Source organism: Triturus cristatus, chromosome 3_2 (genome assembly GCF_964204655.1).
Source record: "Triturus cristatus chromosome 3_2, aTriCri1.1, whole genome shotgun sequence".
In the NCBI taxonomy this organism is placed as follows: Eukaryota; Metazoa; Chordata; class Amphibia; order Caudata; family Salamandridae; genus Triturus; species Triturus cristatus.
The window spans coordinates 218082589-218097660 of record NC_140584.1 but is presented as its reverse complement, the minus strand read 5'-3'; the positions used below and the strand labels follow the sequence as shown (position 1 = coordinate 218097660).

Genomic DNA, 15072 nt, shown 5'->3' with positions numbered 1-15072 from the left:
CTCCTGATAAAGCCCCAGGTCTGGACAAGAAACCTGGGGATCTTTTCAGTGCTGAGCCTAACATCTGGCGAACATATCTGTGGGTGCTCTTTAACGCTATATTACAAGGGATGGCATGCCCGTCAACTTGGGCTGGAGCAGAGATTCTTCTAGGGTATAAGAAAAGGGTCCCCATTATTGCCCATCAAATATATGTATCACAAAAAATCTTTGCAAGGACCTTATTGGATCACTTACAGACCTGGTTGGAGGAACATATTTGTCCTCTACAAGCTGGTTTTAGGGAAAAAACATCCACCATATACCAAATATTTAGGCTCCAACTCCTTTATTGGAAAACAGTGCATCTAGAAGGTGGTAGTCTATACTTGGTCTTTGTGGATCTCAAACGTGCTTTTGACCTAGTGCCAAGAGATGCCCTCTGGGTGGTAGTAAGCATCCTTGGAATTCCCTAATATCTCTTGAATATGTTAAGAAGACTGCATGAGGGCAATTGTTCACATATCAGGCATGGGAAGCACAGGGAACTCACTCCGCCAATCCCAATAAATTGAGGAGTTAGACAGGGCTGTGTGTGTGCTGGCTACCACCCTGTTTTGTCTTTATATCAATGGACTGGTTGTTACATTGAGCAGGTTGAAGGACATAGATACTCCAAAGCGAGCACACAAGCTAATCCCAGCAATGATGTTTGCAGATGATACCCTCCTGCTGTCCAAATCACCAATGGGTATCCAGAGAATCCTGGATGGTTTTGGCAAGTTTTGCAGAAACAGGGGGTTGGAAAACAAAATATAGAGAAAACAAAATATATGGTCTTCAACTCTGCTCACACAACCTGTCCTAACCCAGATATGAATGGTATCCAACTTGAGTGGGTATCTGTTTTTTAGTATCTAGGTCCCACCTTAAAAGAAAAAATGGATTGGGGTCTATAAATGGATAAGTCAAGTCTTAAGCTAGCCCAGATGGCAGGCAGGCTGGCTAAGTTCTCCAGAAATTATTTTCATAAGCCAGTAGGACCTGTAATAGAGATCTATAAAACCCACCTAAGGAGTGCTGCTATGTTTGGGGCCGAACTCAGGGGTATTGCCTTTCCAAGACAATTATTAAGACTGAGAATAAGCTCTTTAGACAGCTGTTTGGCCTACCAGTGTGCTCCCCACTTGTCGCACTACGCTTGGACCTAGGAGTTAGACCAATTGCAGAGGAAATTGGCTGTAGACCCCTAATATTCTGGCAGCGATTATGGGTGACCCCAGAACTGGCTGAATATAGGACAGAGTTGCAAGAAATATTGGGATTTCCTGGTATAGGTAAAATGGCCTGGTTCGCACACCTGAAAGAAGGTTTTCAAAACATAGGTAGAGACAGCCTCTGGAGTAATCAGGAGGTTGCCTGTAGTACAATCTCATGTAAACAACTACTTAGTAGCTACAGGGGGGGTAAACTCGCTCAACTCCATGAAAATCCTGCCATCTGTTCTCTCACAGGTAATTTTCTGAACATAAAGGATACTTATAAATTGGAGCCATGCCTAGATGAAATACAACCAGCCCTAGCTAGGAAACTCTATGTACAGTTCAGGCACGGTTCTCTCCCTCTGTGTGCATTTTCTAACAAATGGATCGACAGCTCTGCTCTGGGATGCCCTGCATGTCGTTCAGAGGAGGAGACTGAAATCCATGTATTTAATTTTTTGTCCGGGATATAAAAAAAAATCAGGTACAGATGGCTGGTACAACTGTGTATGAACCTGTGTATAAGGCGTTGTGAAGAAACTTTTAGACTCCTAAAGTATAATAGTCAATTGCCAATTGTTTACGCTGTATCTCGTTTTTATCTTTTATGTGGTGGGCTCATTTGGCTTTTTTAGGAACCAGTAATGGAATAAATGCTGATTGATTTTTTAATCGTCCTTGTATCAATTTTATCTTGTTTTTTTGGGGGTTTTAAAGTTTCAATCTGTTTTTATATATCGTATGTTTTTGCAATGTTCTCTTATGGGCCACGGACCGAAATAAAGATTGGATTGTAATTGGCAATTATATATCAAGTGCGATACCTAGATTTAATTTAGAAGAAAAGCATGTATTCAGTAAAACAGGTAGTTTGATACTGACAGAAGGAGTTAACCAATGAGTTTGAAATATAGTGACAACTGTTATGTATCTAACCGCAATGATGTTCCTTTCTCAGTCAGTCAGGCAGTATTCAGGCACTCATGCAATCACCCAGTCATTACTCAGGAAGTCATCAAATCAGTGGTTCACTATCCATTGAGTTATTTAATTACCCAGACACTACACATGTATTCTTGCAATTAGGCAGGCAGAAATTATGTAGTCATTGAACTATGCAGAAATTATCTATATTTTCATCTAATCACCTAGGTACTAACTATTGACTTACGCCATTAACAAGGCTGTAACTATGCAATCATTATAATATTTGAGCAAAACCTATATAGCCATCTAAATACCCACTTACAACCCATACAGTCATTAAAATACTGAGGCACACGTGTGCACTGATGAAACACTCAGGCTCTACTTATGCACTCATGCACTTTGTAAAATTCCTACATATCTTTCCAAGGCGAAGTTTAAAAAACTAAATAAGTTATACCACTCAACAATGATAACTTTAAGGTAGGAGACTGCATTATGTGAAAACTCCTGCTTAATGTTTAGGAGAAATGAATAGAGCACTTTTGCATTGTAGTGTGGCAGATATGGAATAGGTTTGCAGTGATGTGCAGTTTTGTTTCGTTGGTCCTGAGCAGGATTCTAGGAAAAACGAAGAGTTGTTAAGAGGAGGAGTTGCAGGACAATACCCATATATTACAGATGATAGTTTTAAGAAAGTGAAAAAAACAGAGTATGTTTGTATATGTTGTCGATGCACTTACTAGAAGATTTTAATACAGACTGTTGACTTATATTTAAAAAGAGAAAAAGTAAATGATGATAATTGGCAAAAGTTACCTGTGTATTTATTTGTAGAGGGATGGCTTGACTTGTCTATACGGCAAGTTATATGTAGGTAGTGTTACAATAAATTAGAATATAATAAAGTGAACAACACATAAGATACCTATTTTGTAAGATAAAATGCCTGGTAATGTAGAAAAACTATGAAGGGCCAACAATGAAAAGAAAACATCAACATTTATTATTCTTTGCGGCATTGAGAAGGGTCATTATGGACTGCTCCTCAGCATTCACAACTCCACAATCCATGCAGTATGATGCGATAGGGGAAAACTGTGGAGCCAAATCTTGAAGTTTAGATTGGACTTTTGAATGGACTCTCTGCTTCGGGTTGTTGTGTACTGTTCAAGTCGAGGGTCCTTTAGCTTTGCGTTGCCTTCTTGCTGCTCACTATAAACTCCTCTTATGAAATGTGCAAAAAATATAAGAGGGGGAAAAAATACCATGTATGATTTTTGGCAGCATTGTGAATAGCTATAACACACTGCTCACCAGCTGTTATAACAAAACTACAATTCATGTAATATGTGGGCATTCTTGAAAACTCTGGAGCCATATCTGTTGAAGTAGTATGTACCTCTAATGGGACTTTGTGCCCGGGAATTGTTGCTGCTGCCACTGATGTAGATGGTCCTCCAGCTTCCTTCTGCTTGACCGGCAGTTAGAGACGTTATTCCATGAATTCAAAAACAGACTCCAGTCAAAATCTACCAACTGCTCACAATAAACTCCTGGAAAAGAAGATTCAAGAAGGAGGAGTGGGTGTATACTTCCTATTCATTTTACTGAACAGTATATTATCCAAAGATATTACTTACTTTCCCAGTAATGTGATGTTTTCAGATTGTGCTTTGTACCAGTTTGGCAGCAGTTTTTTATTCCCCATGAGTTTGGGTAACAATGGGTAGTTTGATGGTTGTTTGGTAGATATGTTCTATTTGTGAGTTCAGATGTTGAGTTATTTTTTTAACTTTTCTTTTTAATAAATGTGTTGTTAAAATAATGTTAAACCAATATGTTACTAAAGAGATAGACACACACTTTGTGTAAAATATGTCTATATATCTATTTTTCACTTTTTCATTTGTTTAATGACTGCTGATGTCATTGCGACCTCTGGTGTTGCTGTGAAGAAGGAAAATGCATTTATGATTTAGTTATTTCGACAAATTATTACAAATGGAAGAGTTAAATTAGTATCTTACTAAATAACTACATTGAAACCATATGTAAAATATGTCCATATATGGGATTTTCACTTTGTTAAAAACACCCGGTATTCACAATCTGCCCTTGGCAATGGCACTCATAGAATCATACAGGCACTACCTGTGCAATCATCAAAGACGTTCTTTCTCCATCATTTTGCAAACATGCCTCCTAGCATAGTACTAGTTGGAGGATGAAGTGTCCTTGGCTCTTGAGGGAATTTGGAGGCCAAGTATCCCTCTTGTTACCTCCAGCAAGATCCACACAGTCAGTTTGCTAAGAGGTTTTCGGAGGCCTCACCCCCTTTCTGCACCACTCTGCAAACACGTCTCATGGCATACTACTGGTTGGGGAATAAAGTTGTCTTTGATGCTAAAGGAAAAGACACACAATTGATGAACGGAATGCAGAAGAAATCAAAACATTCTCCCCCAGTCAAGAGATCAGGGTTAAATCCATCATTCTTTTGCTCACCATGCCACCCCAGTTTAGACCTGGCCGAACGGCCAAGCCAGGTCCTCCCTGGACCAGAAACAAGCATCTTAGGACCAGTCCAGGGAGGACTTGGCTAGGCAGTTCGGGCTGGACTGTTCCCATGAGGCACAGGGTCCAGACTGATTTGCATATGGTTGGGTTCATACTGGAATGGCATGGTGAGCAAAAAAACAATGGATTTAGGCCCATATCTTTGTACTGGGGTGAATGTATAACATTGTTCTACATTCTGTCCATCTACTGTTGTTTTTGCATTTGATGCTAAAGGACCTTGGGAATCAAGAAGCCCTCCTGGTTCGTTCTATAGGTCCTACTCAACGGGATTTCTGAGAGCTGGTCAGAGCCCCCCCCCTTTCACACCATTCTGCAAAGACCATTGCTACTTAAAAAAAAACATGAAAATTAACTGAAAAAATCAAAGGTTACAGGTAAGTTCTAGTTAGGAATTTGCATTTTAAATTTAAAAAGCCTTAGAAATTCACTGAAAAAACTAAAGGTTCTAGTGGTAAAGGGGTGAAGGGCAAGCAGTCAAGCAGTTGGGAGGCAGTGTAAGTGAGACTATCTGTAGACAAAAAGGCATAATTCCTGGCTCCTGGGCCCATTCGGGAGCAGAAGGGCTTGCCTTTGGTGTGCCTTTAGCGCTCAATTGGCGTGTCCTCACCATGCCCGCATTCAAGTACGCAGGCCCTAGGCTGGTGTCGAGAGCTACTGTGCGCTAGAGTACTAACTACTCTGTGCAATTGCCAATCAAAAATATCTTCTTGTCAATGTCAGTTCAATCATTTAAGGAGATGAGGAAACTGCAAACCGAGTTGCCAGAGGATAAAAAAAGGATGGAAAAAGCAGGATGTTCAAAAGGGAAAAATGAACATTGGGTGTTACTGGTGGAAGGATTGTTTTGCATGATTTAACGTTCTTGTAGATAGTAATGTATCTTCATGGCCTACACATTAGATATGATGGTATGGTGGCCATCTTTAAAAACTTTTGGTATATCCAACATTTTATAAAGGTGCCAACATTATATACAGTTAAATGTCAGTAGGAAACCTAATATGTCCATGAGTCAAATAGGAAGGTCAAAAGACCCCGATACAAAATAAAAAATTGATTTTGTGGAAATAACACATGTAACAATTTGAGATATATTTTGTGGTTGTATGTCTTTTGAGCCGCTGGTCATGCGCACACCAGGCGATGTGATGCCCTCAGTGTAGCCAAGCTTTTACTGTCAGGATTAATCCCTAGATTCTGTTTACCAGCTTCTTTGGAGTCAGGTATAGGAACACATTTAAAAAATGAGGTTATTAGGTACTGAAGTTGGAACAGAAATTCAATTATTCATATCACCCAGAGCATGAGAAGTTGTAGAGACAGCCCCTACTTTCTGAAAGCAACGCTAGCAAAGGTCTGTGCATAACTTTCCCTTGGTATTGTTACTGGGTTTTCTCCTCATGAGATTCTGATGTGCCGAGGAATGAGAATTACAGGTATTCCTTCAGTTGCATGTATAAACATAAATGATTATCTAGTTTTGGATTATTGCAAGAGTTAGGCTGATATGCTATGAACTGTCACTCACCAGGTGAATGTGGCTACACCTTCAGCAAGTGAAGAACCCTGCCATGACCTAGACTAGGCTGTGGTGAACGAGCACCAGAGGAAATAATATCTGGATTCCAGATGAAAGGGTCCTACCAAGTATTATTGGTGACCAATACTGCTGTTAAGTATAGAGGAATGCCACATAAAATTCACACGTCTCACAAGAGAGAGAAGACTGCAGATGAATAAGTGGTGATACGTACCACTAGTTCACAGTCAAGCACAAGTTCACTATGTGGATCCTGAGGGGGGGGAATAGAGAAAAGGAAGAATACAAAGAATTCCAGAACAACAAGATCATAAAGACCAAGAACAAAAAGAACAAGAAAATCAAACTTTTAAAACTCTAACTTTGAAAACCCTCAAGAGCAGTCAGAGGTGCCCCTGTTGAAAGTTATGCAAATCATGAGACAGACGAAGATGAAAATTGGACAAATCTGACTGAAGATAAAAGCTTTATTTAAGCTGATTGGTCTGAAGGTGTGAAAAAAAGGAAGAAGAGCATTGCAATCAGTAACAGATCTTATTGGTGGCGATTCTGAACAGCCTAAGGACGGAAGATCAAAAAGAATAAGGGTATCAAACAGGAAGTATGCAGCACCTGAATGGGCATATTTGACAAGGATCACTGACATAATATCGACTACAAAAATATAGACTTACAAAAATATCGATGCCAAAATATAGAATGCCAAAATATCGAAGTCCTATCTCCAAACAGGAAATTACAAAAATATCGAATCCAAAATATCGTTGTAAATAATATAGTCAGTCAAAATATCGAATTTTTTAAATGTTTTAAAAGTAATGTTAAATTAATTAAATAATACATATAATTAACTGACACATACTTAAAAATACTTAAATAACAGTAAACTTAATGAATAATTAAAGTAAGTAAAAAAAAAAATGTAATACATATATCTTAATGTGATATTAATTAAAAATATTCTATATTTTCTGTGTAGGATAGCGGGCGTGTAAAATTTACTATTACCACTCCAGTAAGTGCAATAGTAGGGAAAGCGTTGCATAGCGTGAGGGTAAAAATTACTATTCCCACTCCAGAGAATGCAACAATAGGGAAAGCGTTGGATAGCGGGAGGGTAAAAATTACTATTCCCACTCCAGAGAGTGCAACAGTAGGGAAAGCATTGGATAGCGGGAGGGTAACATTTACTATTCCCACTCCAGTGAGTGCAACAGTAGGGAAAGCGTTGGATAGCGTAGGGGTAAAAATTACTATTCCCACTCCAGAGAGTGCAACAGTAGGGAAAGCGTTGGATAGCGGGAGGGTAAAAATTACTATTCCCACTCCAGAGAGTGCAACAGTAGGGAAAGCGTTGGATAGCGGGAGGGTAAAAATTACTATTCCCACTCCAGAGAGTGCAATAATAGGGAAAACATTGGATAGCGTAGGGGTAAAAATTACTATTCCCACTCCAGAGAGTGCAACAGTAGGGAAAGCGTTGGATAGCGGGAGGGTAACATTTACTATTCCCACTCCAGTGAGTGCAACAGTAGGGAAAGCATTGGATAGCGTAGGGGTAAAAATTACTATTCCCACTCCAGAGAGTGCAACAGTAGGAAAAGCGTTGGATAGCGGGAGGGTAACATTTACTATTCCCACTCCAGTGAGTGCAACAGTAGGAAAAGCGTTGGACAGCGTAGGGGTAAAAATTACTATTCCCACTCCAGAGAGTGCAACAGTAGGGAAAGCGTTGGATAGCGGGAGGGTAAAAATTACTATTCCCACTCCAGAAAGTGCAACAGTAGGGAAAGCATTGGATAGCGGGAGGGTAACATTTACTATTCCCACTCCAGTGAGTGCAACAGTAGGGAAAGCGTTGGATAGCGTAGGGGTAAAAATTACTATTCCCACTCCAGAGAGTGCAACAGTAGGGAAAGCGTTGGATAGCGGGAGGGTAAAAATTACTATTCCCACTCCAGAGAGTGCATCAGTAGGGAAAGCGTTGGATAGCGGGAGGGTAACATTTACTATTCCCACTCCAGTGAGTGCAACAGTAGGGAAAGCGTTGGATAGCGTAGGGGTAAAAATTACTATTCCCACTCCAGAGAGTGCAACAGTAGGGAAAGCGTTGGATAGCGGGAGTGTCAAATTTACTATTCCCACTCCAGTGACTGCAACAGTAGGGAAAGCGTTGGATAGCGTAGGGGTAAAAATTACTATTCCCACTCAAGTAAGTGCAATAGTAGAGAAAATAATAAATGTATTTTTATTTTTAAATTAATTAATTATTAATACAAAAACAAGTATTACAATTAATTACCAATCACACAAGAATTGATTATTTATTAATACCAATACATTTTTGTTTAATTAATTAACAATTAATAATTAATTAACAAACAATTGTTTTTCAATAACAAACATTAATAAATGCAAATATTACCAATTAATAATTAATTTATAATATATTAAGTAAGGATATACACAAATTATTTAAATAATTATTTTTTTCCAATTATATTACTTCCCACCATATTCCCGTATAAACACAATACCCACTACAAATATTAATTGAATACAATTAACATAATTATCAATTTACCTATTAATACTAATTAATTACCAATTAATACTAATTATTTACCAATTAATAATTAATCAACAACCAATTAATTTGCAATACCAATTAATAATTAACTAATAACAATTAAATTACTTCCCACCCTATTCCCCTATAAACCCACAACCCGCTACAGAAGTAAAATGCAAAATTAAATTAAAGATATATTAATTAACAATATACACAAATAAATTAAATAATTATTTATTTACAATTATATTACTTGCCACCATATTCCCCTATAAACACACTGCCCGCTACAAATATTAAATGAATACAATTAACATAATTATCAATTAAACAATTAATACAAATTAATTACCAATTAATACTAATTATTTACCAATTAATAATTAATCAACAACCAATTAATTTGCAATACCAATTAATAATTAACTAATAACAATTAAATTACTTCCCACCCTATTCCCCTATAAACCCACTACCCGCTACAGAAGTAAAACGCAAAATTAAATTAAAAATTATTAATAATTCCTAAAAATTATTATTTAATGTACTATAATTAAATTACTTCCCACCCTACTCCCCTATAAACCCACAACCCGCTACGGAATTAAATTACAAAAAAATAAAAAAACATAAAATTCAATAATTTAAAAATATTCTAACATACATTCCAATAATAATACATACTTTTAACACATATACTAACACTTAAAACACTATAAAAAATTCGATATTTTTAACAACTATATTATGACTGTCGATATTACTTACTTCTATATTATTGCAATCGATATTTCTTACCTGTTTTTCGATATTCTTCACCACTATATTTTTGCAAGTCGATATTCTGTCCATTCGATATTTAAAACTCGATATTCTGGCTACTCGATATTTTTTTTTCGATATTATGTCTAGTTACCATTTGACAAATATTCAAAGGAAAAAAGAAACATTGATCTGAGAGACTATCAGTATCTATTGGATGACTCTCCGTGAATAGTCTTGAACTGAGAAATTATGGTGATAAACACTGAATAATCCTAATGGAGCAATTAACTGAATATTGAATCATTGAGAAGATTTATCATCTTCACTGTGTACCTGCAATACTTTCTTAGACTAGAAATTGAATTAGAAGAATTTTCCTTTTGCCTACCTTAGTAGTGAATGCCTTTTGGAGAAGAATGATTTTGTGCCCTAGGCATCCTGCTGAAGATAGTTTTATGTGCGCATTGAACTCTAAGGATTAAAAACTTGTTTTGCCTGCCTATATCTGCCCATGTTCACTTACTTTTGAGAACCGGAGATGAAGTATTTTCAATTTAGCACCTTGTTAGGGAATTAGATTTTGTTTTTGAGAATTTTTATGAAAAGAAGATGGCTACTCTTAACAAATTGTGCTTGACTCTAAAAATAATTGTTACGATTCTCAATTTATTAATTTTATTTTCAGTTTTAGTGAGTTTACATTCTCCTCTTGAGTTTGCTTCTGAAATCAAAGGTGATTATGGCATAGGATTTTCAATAATTAGTAGATCAGGTAAAAGTTGTTTCTGTTGAGAATTCTAAGAAATATATTTCTGCTCTATTTCTTACGAGGTACAGAGTGGTGATGAGCCCTAGTGATTGATATATATGTACATATCTGCCTACTTCTGTTACAGATGAATAACATACAAGCAACTTGTTTTATCCTATTCTTTGTCATGTAATATATACGTATCTGTTTTATGGAAACAGCATTTGTTTTTCGAGTTTGAAATACTTCATAGTTTGCCATTTGATGTGTTGCCTAAGATTAAGAATTTGGATTCTGACAACCATAATGACAGTACCATCATGCAATATCAAATTACTAATGTAAATAATAAAAAGAGTGTATGTAAGCAGGTCTGGTGGCTAAAGCCGGGTCTGGTGGCTCAGTGGACTAAAGTAGCCACTGCAGGGGCGTGTGTTCTCCCTCATGGTCACAGGGTCAAATCCCGGTGGGTCCACTCAGCCTTTCATCCATTTGAGGTTGATAAAATGAGTACCACTGAGTTGGGTAACAATAAACATCTGTTATTCAGTGCCCGGACACCTTTGGGTATTCTTGCGCTTTACAAATACACCTGTTATGTTATGTATAAGCTGGTTAACACGAAGCGTAACTATATTAGAGAACTCATAGACAGATGAGTGAAAATGAGTCGGAATGTTGAAGAAGCTAGAGAGATTCAATTGTAAGAAATAATTGAAGAGAACTTTAGAAATCAAATATTTATCTTAGAATTAATCAGAAACGAAAGGGGTGAAGTGCATGCTGTGTGAGAAACAAAATGATTGGGGAGCTTCAGAAATGGTTGGAAGGAGTAAGTGTAGTTATTGTTTGTTAGAGCTGGGGGTCTCTACTTGGCAGAGGTAGGTACCTTTGTCCAAGTAGGGACCCTTGCTTCTAGTCAGGGTAAGGGGGATACACACTTTAGGTAACCCCTGCCCACCACCTTGATAGCTTGGCATGAGAAGACAGGCTTATCCAAAAGACAATGTGTAAAGTATTTGTACTCAAAACACACTGTAACGCAGTGATAACACCACAAATGGACACCACACCAGTTTAGAGAAAATAAAGTATCTTTATCTAAACTCAACAAGACCAAAATGACAAAAATCAAGCATAAATGTAGTAAAATAGCATTTAAAAGTTATTTCAAAAATAAAGTTTGTTGAAAACAAATAGCTCCACCTGGGGCTAATACCATATTGTAACAGCAATAAATCCAAAGTACAGCGCTGACAGCAAGGTGCCCAGCATTGGGCTCAGAGTCACATGGACCCCCAAACCAACTGTACCTTGGAAAATAAGTGTGTATGATGATGCATGGCCTTGGGGAGCTGAGACGTCAGTGCAGAGGTTGACGCCAGCTCCCTGGCTGCCACAGGATAGGTGAGGCATCGAGTCCGTGAAGAGGCGACATGTCAAATCCAGGACAGGGGAAGTCAGTTGCATTGGCGGTGAGGCATTGATTCCGGTGAGGCGAAGCGAAGTCGGCAAGTTCATGGAGTGACCCTAGTCGGTTATCAGTGCCGTGATAGCAGGATGCAGGTGCTGGCAGTGACGGAGTCGGTGAGAGCGCTGGAGTCAGGAAGGCCAATAACTGGAGGTGTTGAAGGGCGTTAGAGCGGCAGTGCAGGCAGGGTGGTGCATCGTTCACTTTACGAGCGGTACCCCTGACTTCGGTGCAGATCATGGTGTCACAGCAGTGTCGCTGACAGCAGTGGAAATGGTTTTCTTTGCTTTGCAACACCATCCACACAATTCTCAAGGTCCAGTAATTGAATTGGTGCAATTTTGAATGCAGTAGTCCAGACAGGAGATCAGGTGCTTTTCAGTGGGTTGCAGGTGAAGTCTTTGAGTCCCTGAAACTTTAGAACAGGAGGTCAGCACAAACAGGATCTTTGGAGATTCTTCTTCAAGCAGGTTCCTCAGCAAAGTTCCAGTCTTTGTTCTTTCCTTGGCAGAAGCAGTAACTGCAGGCTAACCACAAAGAGTGCACATCAAAGGAGCAGTACTCCTCCTAGGAGCTCTCCAGCTCTTCTCCTTGGAAAAAATCCTATTGAGTCCAGATGTGATATAACATTCTGGGGTTTAATGTCCATTACTTATACCCCATTTTGTGTTTGTTCTCTTTGTGGCAATGGTCTCCGAGCCCAGTCCAAACCAGTTCTGTCCTCTCTGGTTCAGCATGACCACATGAAGTGGAGACAGCATTGGTGCAAGGGAGACAGGCCCTATTCAGGTGCAAGGAAAGCTCATCTCACTACTAATTGCAGCCAAGGTCTATTCAGCTCAGGTCTGAGTCATCCAGGACAGGCAGGCCACACCTCAACCTCCCCAGTGGCTGTCTACAGTGAATGCACATCCCCAGCCCCTGTCACTCCAAAACCAGACAGTCAATACACAAACCAGCACAGGCACACAGAATGGCTAAGTAGGAAAATGCCTACTTTCTAAAGAAGCAATTTTGAAATACACAATTTAAAAACAATCTTCACTAATAGATTGGTCATAAAATTATGAGTTCAGAGAGCCTAAACTCTATTCTCTGCTTGTCCCAATGGGAAGTTATATTTTTAAGATCTTACAAATTATCTCCCATATTATCCTATGGGACAGGTGGCCTTTCAATAGTGAAAAACAAAATTGGCAGTATTTCACAATCAAGATATATCACACACACCAGTATATCTCCTACCTTCCACATACACTGCACCCTGCCACAAGGGTACCTTGGGCCTATCTTAGGGGTGTCTCACATGTAAGAAAAAGGAAGGTTAGGGCCTGGCAAGTGGGTGCACTTGCCAGGGCAACATGGCAGTTAGAACTGTGCACAGACATGGCATGTCTGAGTTACATTTGCTGGGCTACTTAGGTGGGTGGCACAATCAGTGTTGCAGGCCCACTACTAGCATTTAATTTGAAGGCCATGGGCACACACAGTGCACCTTACTAAGGACTTACCAGTAAATCAAATATTTCAATCATGGATAACCAATTGTAATAACATTTTTTACAGGGAGCACTTTCACTTTGATACTGATCAGCAGTGGCAAAGTGCCCAATGTATCTAGGACCACGAAAACAAAATCCAGCACAGCATCACAAATATAGGAGGTAGAGGTAAAAAGTCAGGGGAAACCATGCCAAGGATGCCAAGTCTAACAGTGTTAAACAGCTAGCCGAGGTTATATGTTAGGTAATGAACCTATATGTTGGGGAATTTATCATGTATATGGTAAACCAGCTTATTTTAACATTGATTTACTATAACTGGGTTGGTTCCTGCTACATAGTATTAGCGAAAATGTATCATGTAAGTAAATAAATTGGATGAATTAATTGAGACATTAAAATAGTGAAATATGTGTTTTGTCAAGATGTTACAGATATTTTCAGGGTGTTTATTAACCCTGGGCAAAGCACTACTCTATGCTCGCGTAATTTGCGAAGTTTGCGCTACTTCGCACAGTGCAAACACGCTTAGCGTAGTGCAGTGGTAATTTTTTGCTGGCTCGCGGTCCTCAACGTCAAGTTGGCGACCGCGAGCAAGCAAAATGACATCCCGGCGAGACTTTTCCCACGTTCGCGATCAGCAACATAAAGTTGCCGATCTCGAGCGTGGAAAATAAACCTCCTGGCAAGATTCTCAATGTGGGGAGGTCAGGTTTCTCATTGCGAGTAGTCGCGTATGCTCGCGACCGCTCACAATGAGAAACTACCAGTCCGCGTTGAGAAAGCTGCCACTCGAGTAAAAATCTACTCGAGTGGCAGAAAACTACAGCTCGCACTGTGCAAGATGCCGTTTTCAAAGATTGCACAGTGCCGGATGCTTCTTGCAGAGTGCAAACAGGGTACTACGCAGTTTGCGAAGTGCTAAGCGTAGCTCGCGTAGTGCGAAGTGCACTTTGCGTAGACACGCGTAGAGCTACTTCGTGAACTACGCCCAGGGTTAGTGTTTATAACTGTTAGCGGTGTGGCTTTGAGTAATGTGAACATTAGCAAGTTATCCACCTCAGTACATTGAGTTGCTGCTAATACTGCAAATGATTTCACTAATATTAATGAGGAGATTATTGTCATCCATGCAGTGGTAATTCAGAATAACAGAGCTTTAGATATTTTGCTCACAAAAGAAGGTGTTGTGTGCTGTTTATTGGAAGTCTTCCAATATTGTACTTATGTGCAGGATAATAGCATGGTAATTAGTGAATATGTTAATAATATAACTAATATTTAGCATGAAGCGTAAACTCTGAAAGAAACTGGTGCTTGGGAAGTGGTTGGTTCATAGTTCAGTTTGATTGAAAAGGGCAAAGCCATGACTGGTTTCTTTGATGGATGTGAAGGTATGATGAAGCACACTGTTAGATTTTAAATGTTATTTCCGTGATGCACATGATTAAAATGACCCCTTTGCTATTTTCAAGCCTCTATTCCTTGTTAAGTTAGCATGCATGGCGCCATCTTTATTGACGCCATGTTGTCCTGTAACTAAGATCAAGTGTCTGTCTCATAATGCTTGTCTCTGCAGAAAGGCTGCCCTGCGCCTCCAGCTTGTACTTCTCAATGTTGAAACTTTGCTGCACTAATAAATGTACTATCTATTGTTGCATACCTTCACCGTTAGATACACTTGCTCCCACATCTTTCTATAGTAGAGAGCTGCCGAACG

General features: G+C 39.0%; 1 protein-coding gene across 3 annotated transcripts in view; it reads right to left on the bottom strand.

The window, feature by feature from the left end:
- LOC146857046 (histamine N-methyltransferase-like) overlaps positions 1 to 15072 on the bottom strand; it is a 383299-nt gene that overhangs the window by 316998 nt on the left and 51229 nt on the right. Inside the window, exon 2 of one of the 3 annotated variants that reach the window (XM_085647544.1) lies at positions 3571 to 3724. The exons of the other annotated variants lie outside the window; for them this stretch is intronic. The gene's annotated coding sequence lies outside the window, so the exon portion shown is untranslated. The remainder of the gene's footprint in view (positions 1 to 3570; positions 3725 to 15072) is intronic. 3 annotated transcript variants of the gene reach the window in all.